General features: G+C 36.9%; 1 long non-coding RNA gene across 2 annotated transcripts in view; it reads left to right on the forward strand.

The window, feature by feature from the left end:
• Window positions 1-8,465, forward strand: part of LOC140667357 (uncharacterized) — a 39,444-nt gene that overhangs the window by 26,610 nt on the left and 4,369 nt on the right. Inside the window, exon 3 of one of the 2 annotated variants that reach the window (XR_012046987.1) lies at window positions 978-2,156. The exons of the other annotated variant lie outside the window; for it this stretch is intronic. This is a non-coding gene — a long non-coding RNA (uncharacterized lncRNA). Of the gene's footprint in view, window positions 1-977; window positions 2,157-8,465 lie in introns of those variants that run through there. 2 annotated transcript variants of the gene reach the window in all.

Consider the following 8,465-nt stretch of genomic DNA (forward strand, 5'->3'; position numbering starts at 1 on the left):
GACAATCGTGTCTCGAAAAAGTCTTGTTACCTCGGCCGAGTCCACAAGGACCACCCCTTCGCAAAAGTTACAGAGGCGAACGCGGGATGCAGGGAAGAACAAGCGCATCTGCGTGCTGCTGGTATAAATCCTTATAAATTGACAAAAAGCGGCTGTATCGGCTGCCGAGATCTTTCTCGTGCTAACCCATTCTGTGGAAGTCCTTTCTTCGCGTTGCCCAAACTAAAGCAGAAGAAATTCTTTTCGCGTTGCGCACTTCTTGATAGACACGTGTACACACGCAAGTGTATATTATGCCGGTTTACATGCGTAACGAGTTAACAAAATATCTAAATTCCATACTTATATTTTAAATATAAGTCTGGTTTCTTTTATAATCTTATTGAAATGTTATTTAACCAGTGTCGATTATCATTTCCATATTTATAGAGAGAGAGAGAGAGAGAGAGAGAGAGAGAGAGAGAGAGAGAGGGTGTTTTACTATTTTTTTTACATATGATAATGGTAATGATGTGATTGAACCTCTTCAGAAAAAATTAAATAAATTAGATTAATTTTTTAAATTAGATTCTTTACAATTTGTTAATTATAAAAGTGTAATGAACGAAGCTAATATGAAACATAAACAAAGCTTTATTTGTACAGCTTCGTTTATACTTAACAGGCCTCGAATGTAATTAATAAATTACAGTACCTACTCTACAACTGAATAGATCCATAATTCATAAAGAAAATATTAAATTAAATTTATATAATCTCAGCTTTTGTGATGCATTTTCGCAATTTCAAGATTCAACTTGTAATGTAGGCAACAAGACGGCTATATTTTTGCGATTCGAGCTTATCACCGCGGATTATTAATTACGGAATTAATTAATCATTCTTCGTCACTTATCTTGCAAGTTGCAAACACGTAATATATATATATATATATATATATATATATATATATATATATATATATATATTAATTGTAGACCAACGAGTTTCACGATTCGCAATCGTGTACGGCCCTGGAACTTTCAAGCAACGAGCCCGAAGAAGGGAACCGATCGACCAGAGACGCCGCGAAGAGCGGTTCTTGCTCCGTGAGTGTCCCGAGTACGACCGCGGAGAGTAAGACAGTGGCCACGAAATAAGAAACCGGTTGGGACCCAATTTACTTAACAACGGCCGAGAATCCAACACTTACGGATGTCCAACGGAGCTCGCGCTGGGGCCCGCAAGGCGGCCTGTGTTACCTCGTTAAGCTTATGCGTGTGTATGTGCCTGCGTAAGTTAGTATATGTGTATGTATTCACCAATATATCGTTACCGCCATTACGATCGCTACCACGGTCAATCGCTGTCGCTAATCGCGACCAGTATTATCATCACTCCTATTGCTATTATAATATTAACGGAAATGTACGCTACTGTTCTCCAATACCATTATATTGTTTTAAAATTAAATTCTCATTATGCTAATTAAGTTAATCGCACTTAGATAGAGTTATGTTAATTACAAGGCTATAAATGCTTGTGAGAAGAAATTTAATAGTATTAAATTTGATAAAATTTGTAAATTAATTATCTCTTAATTATTTTAATCAAAAATACTACGAGCGGTTGCTGTTTTATTATTTATGATCAGAGTATTCTGTTCGATAATCTATTACTAATTGTACTTTCCTCAAGAATTGCCGTTGAATTTTAATAGTTAATAAATAAGATAATAGATAATAGATCTAATAAATCAGGTAATTTCTAGTAATGTACTAGAACTTTTTCCTTGTAATGAGATTTTTGACAATATAAATATGTTTGTGTCTATCTATAAGAGAAATGATTGCGACACTGGTCACTAGTCACTAATACGGTGAACGTCGTCTCTTCGTTTCCGCCACCATTATCATTAACCTCATATGGGACTTGTACAGTAGCCGGCTACTAATTTCGACTTCATCAGAAGATAAGGTTGGAATTTTTGCCGAGGATCAGCAAAGCCGGTGCTAACTCACGGTCCGCGAAGTTCTCAATTTATCTCACCGTGTGACGCGATAATTCCGACACTATAGGCTATCGCGCGATCGCGATAAATTCCACTAAATAATTCATCAAAAGCGAAGCGCTTTTTTTCTGCGTCAATGTTGTCACAATAATGACAGTTCATAATAATGTGCTGATTATACTCAAAATATTCATACATAAATGTAAATTAATAATTTTTTTTTCTTTGCAATATTAGAAAAGATTTATACAATTTTTTTAACATAAAATATAAAATCACTTTTATAAACACATTCTATAATTCATCTACATATTTTATTCGTAATATAACGTGAATTTGAGAATTTTAGAATTAAAAATATGTAAGGAAATGATAAGCAAAGTTGAATATCATGATCATTTAAATGTCATTAACATTCAATACAAGCGTCTTTTAGAATTATTATTACATCACCGCGCAGACACCGTGTAGTCATTCTATGAAACTCGTAGCTGAAAATAAATGATAATGTACAGCATGAGTCAATAAAAATATACAGAAATGCAAATAAAAAAAATATTTCTCCGTAAAACTTATCTTCCCCATAATAATCATGTAGGGTTCAGTGCGAAGGCGATTTCCTTCGATTTTGCACGGTTTACGAGCGCAATTATCTCGAGTTCTATTTTAACAACCTGCAGAGATGTTACAAAAGCGATGCGGGCTAATTTATGCATTTGCGTAACGAAAATAATTGCGCGTATTAAATCTGATTATTTTACTGTCTGCCACATGAACGTGCTCATCGAGGATCAGGGATGAACGGGCGGGGGGGGGGGGGAGGGAAGGAAGGGCCGAGGAGAGTGTCGGATAGAGGAAAGAGAGATATCTCTCTAATTGTGCGTATAAGTTTCGCGTTTTATTTAGTTTACTTATCTGCGTCTTCATGGAGTGCGGGCGCTCGCCAGCTACTAATTTCGGTTTCACCGATCGAGATAAGGCCGGCATTTTTATCAATATAAGCCGCCTTGCATCGCCGAGTTCTTAATTTTCGTCCTTAAGACTCGTCCGGCATTCCGACGCGAATCGTTAGATGCGCTTACGAATGACCAATAAGCGGTCCCGTTTAATCGACACGCTCGTCAATAATGTAAAATTAAAGGATATCATCTCGCCGGATTCCATTCCACAGCGCGATAATAATAAAGTGACGGTACGTCTTGATACAAGAGAGAGAGAGATCGGTTTGTCGCAATGAAGGGTCCGTGAAAGGAGAAGCCTGTTTGGATATTACTTACACAGTTTTATACGAATAGTATTCTCGATTAAGAATAAATCGATACATTAACGCGTATCTTTCGTCCGCGACAAACTTAAACGAGCGAGCTTTGCGATGCCAATTGACATCGCTCTTTTGGTAGCTTGAGTTAACGTTTGTGATTTTATTTAATTTCAGAAAACGATACAATATCTATATACAAGAAGTAGAGAGAGAGAATAAATGATTAAAATGTTTAATTTGTATAAAAAAATTTTAATTTACAAAGACATAGAGGGAAATAAATGGTTACTCCGAGTTTTTATTGATCCGATCTTTATGTGTCTTTCTTGTATAATCAGATTCAAGATCACCGATCGAGAATTTCGATTAAATTTTCAACGCGTAACACATAAGCCGTGTAGCCTACGAGAAAAGGTTTGATAACAATTAAGACAAATAATTAATTTCGACGATGCGTGCGAGTGTCACGCGAAGGCTTCCACACCATATCAGAAGCCATGGCGCGCTATACATGAATCGTGAACGAGACGGCGGCATCATTCCTTAGAGCCGATGACAATCTCTCCGCAGGACCGGCTAGGTGTGGTCCTACGGTGGAACCAACGGGTTTCCAGGAACGCGAGCCATTAGACCTTCTGGCTGGTGTTATAAATTGTACATCGTTTAATTAGGCTCTCTCTCCGCCCGTGGCCGGATCGTGTATAGGGACGGCTCAGTTATTTACCATTTACTCCCGTAGCCCCTTACGCGGTATCTCGAAGCTACCGTGCATCAAATTGGATCGGAATTGGGAACGAAGGGCAGCCGCGTCCGGAGAACTGAGCCGGATAAGACAACAAGAGGCGATTGTAGTATAAATCTGAATTCCTATTCCTCGTATATCGTAAATGCTGCTATTCCTTTTTATAGTTTTCTCTTTTCTTTTTTCGAACATCAAATATAAAATATTTATAGAAAATAGTATAATACATCACCCTCCTCAAAAAAGCTCAAAAAGAAATATTGATGATAAAAATAAATTGACAGCGCATGGAAACCAAAATCGAAAGAGTACCGTCGAATGACGGGCTTTTGCATCTTGAGGATTTCGTGAATAAATTTGTGGGGAGGTAATCAAATTTTATGATGACACTTATATCGTTTCGGAAACACGAGCGTCGGTGTTTGGCGTGACGCGAATTTCGCACTCTCAGTTCGCGATTCGTGCTTAATCGGATAAACAACGGGTATATAAGCGAGCACACGCGGGTGTAACACGTAAACAGAGGTCAATTAAGGAAGTACTCTGGGACTGGGTGCCCCCCCTTTGCTCTCTCGCTCGAAAGCTCTAATTATTTCTTGCTCTCCGCGCGATCATTTCCGCGCGTCCAAGTATAGGTCGAACTATAGGCGTAACTACCGCTACCGGGAGGATCGCATACTTAATTGGAATCCGATAAGCGCACAGGCTTCCCACATACGTGCTCACCCTTCCCCAAACCTTTTCCCATTGATGTATCTAAATAGCTAAGTACGGATTGTTTCAAAATTAGACACAAACTAAGGTAATTTATTATAAGCAATTTTTCACAAGCAACTTAAATGAAATCGCAATAATATATAATTAAGCAAATTATATTGTTGTAATAAAGAAAATACGATATATTCTTTTCAATAATTAGTGTGCAAATTAATTTAATAAAAACGTTAATTTATATTATTTAGCAAATTTATTACTTAACGATTTCTTTAAGTTAAGAATACGATGTAAAAACAAAATAATTAATATTTCAGTATACATATATTTCTTCGTTCGATTAATTAATTAAATAAATTATGAATTCAAATATATTAAAAGCGCATATTAAAATTGCATGTTTATGGAACCTTATTTTACTGACAAATTCACGATAAACTGGAGTGTCTCGGCAAGGATCGAAACGACTGGTCGATTCGTGCGTCGATATCCCTTAACCGTGGAAACGGGTTAACGTCCACGTTATTTTTGCTCGAAGCTGTCAACCCGAGAATCCTTGCGCTAACAAGGTGCCGCATCGGTCCAGCGTTCGAGTCCGTTTTTCTCGATGGCTCTTTGGAAAGTGGCGAGTGTTCGGTCCTTCGCTGCGAGAGGATCTAACGAGGGGTCGACTTTTTGCGTATTAAAATATCGACTAATTGCACCAGGATTCTGCCATCGTTTTTGTCAGCTCGACCGCGGACGTGATCTGCCACTTGAACATTTCCGAAATTTTCGATCGAGATATTGTCGCGTTTTTTTTTTTTTTTTTTTTATGAAACAATGTATATTCTTCCACGTAAAGATGCTGAATAATTTTTATGTATCAAATGTATATAATGATAGATGTATTACTCCTAATAGAGATCAATAAAATAAAAGTTTTTAAATTTATCAAAACAAAAGTTCAATTACCGATAATAAATTAAACAGTGATGACAAATATGGAGAATATGCTTTTAAAATACTGAAAAACATTAAATATAAATTTTTCAAAAATTTAGTTAATCGATTTTTTATAAATTTGGGAGATTTAAAGAATTTAAAATCATCAACAAAATATAAAAATCTTAACATACTTTTTTATAACATAAATATGTATAAATGTATAGATTTATTAAATAAACGTGTTGAATAAATAAGTTAAATCAATATTCGATGACAAATTGCCTTTCAACGAATTTAAATTTGAAGATTAGGACGATATAAATTTTAACATAACTAGATTCCTCCGAGTGATCAACGAGAAATCGAAAAAAATATTTCCTCTCTCTGTCTTCATCTATATTCATCAGGAAACGAATCCCGTTCGGCAATTAATAGTAACAGCACTCTACGCGATGCGGCGGAGCTGAGAATCTCTTGAAATAATTACTTGAAATAATCTCTTCTTTTTTTCATCGCGCCTGCGTCTGCGTTCGTCCGCGTAATCGCCTCGTTTGAAAGAAAAAACGAGCGTGAACGTCAACAATTCATAATGCGGCATCATTTCATCCTATTTACAAACCGGTCGTCGCGCCAACGACTGTCGAGGTAGAAGATATTAAAGCGATTTCCGTCCACCCGCCCCCGCACCGCGCCTTTTTCCTCGCGTCGCGTCGCCGCGCTAATTGCTCCTGGAATCCACCGAGAGTCGCGGTGGAACATCTACTTAAACTAGCATTCCACACGACAATCGTCTCGCGCGTAAAACGCCTCGTGCTTTCGCGCCCGGAAAAGTGCCGGTGATTAAATTATATAGTTATTATCTCTTTTTATATCACGATGCCACTTTTTATCTCGCGAGCAGACTCGTCCTGGCGCGCGATGGGATCATTGGATAATGACACATGCAGAGATTCTTTCTCTATATATATATTAATTAAAAGTTATTCAAATTATTGTTGGATATTTTATATGATTTTTCTACTTAATGCAATTTTTTTTTTTTCAATTTTCTTTGATGAAGAATATTACAAATTACTAAATTGTCAATTTGGAACAGGAATTTACGCTTGTAAAAATTCGAAAATTTATATTTTATATATGAATGTTAAGATAAATAATTTCACGAACAAAAAAATGTTGGATCGAGTACGATGAAGCAAATGATATTACTTATGAATTTTACTTATTACCCTGCTTCGCCTTTCCTGTTCGTTTTATCGCTTAATACGTGTAAGAACGGCTATCAAGCTTGTTCCTAATTAGGAACTCGGTTCCTCGGTACTTTTGAAGCGTCCGCCAAGACGCGTTTGCATCGGCCGCGACTTTCTTGCGACCGTAACGGATAACTTTCTCGCCGTAAATGCTTCGATGCCGCTTCGTAAATTTCCTACGAAGTCGGAAACGAGATTTCGTCTCGATTCATCTTGCCGGCAATTACCGGCAACAACACATGATCTGCGCTCTCGCTTACCAATGCGTCCGATTTATGGTGTTTCGACGCGATCATTTTATTTCTATACGACGTTTTATCGAAACATGTTTCCGAAGCTCATCCCCTGAAAAGCGTGCAAGTTGCGTACGTATGTATGCGATATTTTAATATAACAAAAATATAAATAATCTTTAAAATTAATGCAGGAAAATTATATGAATCTTCAATAAAGTTAAATTCATTACCGGAAAGAGAAGACTAAAAATATGAATAGAAAGAAATAAGAATAAAATTTAGATAATAATTGCACTGCTGTAGTCTTTCGATGAGAAATTCCTCCCCCACCCCTATACTACCTTCAAATCTCAGATCAAAATTATAAAAATAATCTAGTTTAATTCTCAGGGTAATCTTCGTTTCTCTGATTATCTGTAAGACACGAATCCGAGCACCGATATACCCGTTGAAACAGTGGCGGGCTTCCAATTAGGATAAGGCTCCTTCCCTTAAATATAATGCCACCAAGACCTTTTCTGTTTCGGCCGCGCGACTTGATTTTCAGTAATGTCTTCGTCTTTCTGTTGTATAAATTAGTCCCAGACGCCACATAATTGCGTGTCGATGCTACTGTCTCCGGACAGTGCCTCCTTTAACCTATCCTTTTTAAATCTTTGCTCTTTTTATCCGCACCAGTATCCTCTTATTCTCTCTGTCTCTCTGTCTCTCTCTCTCTCTCTCTCTCTCATTTCTCGGCATCTATTCTTCTTCGTCTGACTTTCTTCCCTCATTTATCTCTCTTCCACTATGCGCATATTTGATCTTTCCTCTTGCGCCTCTTCACTCGGCACCATCCCGTTTCTTCATCGTGATCGCTCCCTCACTCGTCAGAGCTGTTTAATTTACGACCAATTAATTTGGATAAACTGAATGAGCGCAGAGAGAACTCTGCTTTCGATGCACGCGTTAACCGTGAATATTCCTTTCTCTTTTTCTCGCTCCCGTCCCTTTTGGTTTATTACATACGTTCCTGTTCTGTTTTAATCTATTTGACAGGTATATCTGATCAACTCTTTAGTGCCAGCGAAGATTAAGAAATTATCATCATCAAATGTAAACAAAGACAGATCACGTATGTGTATGTGTATGTATCAGAAATTGAATGTCGAAATTAAATTCTTCAACGCACTATTTTTTCTGCTCCTCTTTTACATATTCACAATTTTTAACATTCATATGTATCTGTGCTATTTTTAATTGTCGAAACATATGTCATACAAAAATTAAAATTAAGAGTTTGGTGCAATTAACACGTGTTATAATTCTGTAAAATATTAAAAAATCAAACAGTATGACAATTTTA

The sequence above is a fragment of the Anoplolepis gracilipes genome, chromosome 6, assembly GCF_047496725.1.
Source record: "Anoplolepis gracilipes chromosome 6, ASM4749672v1, whole genome shotgun sequence".
NCBI lineage: Eukaryota > Metazoa > Arthropoda > Insecta > Hymenoptera > Formicidae > Anoplolepis > Anoplolepis gracilipes.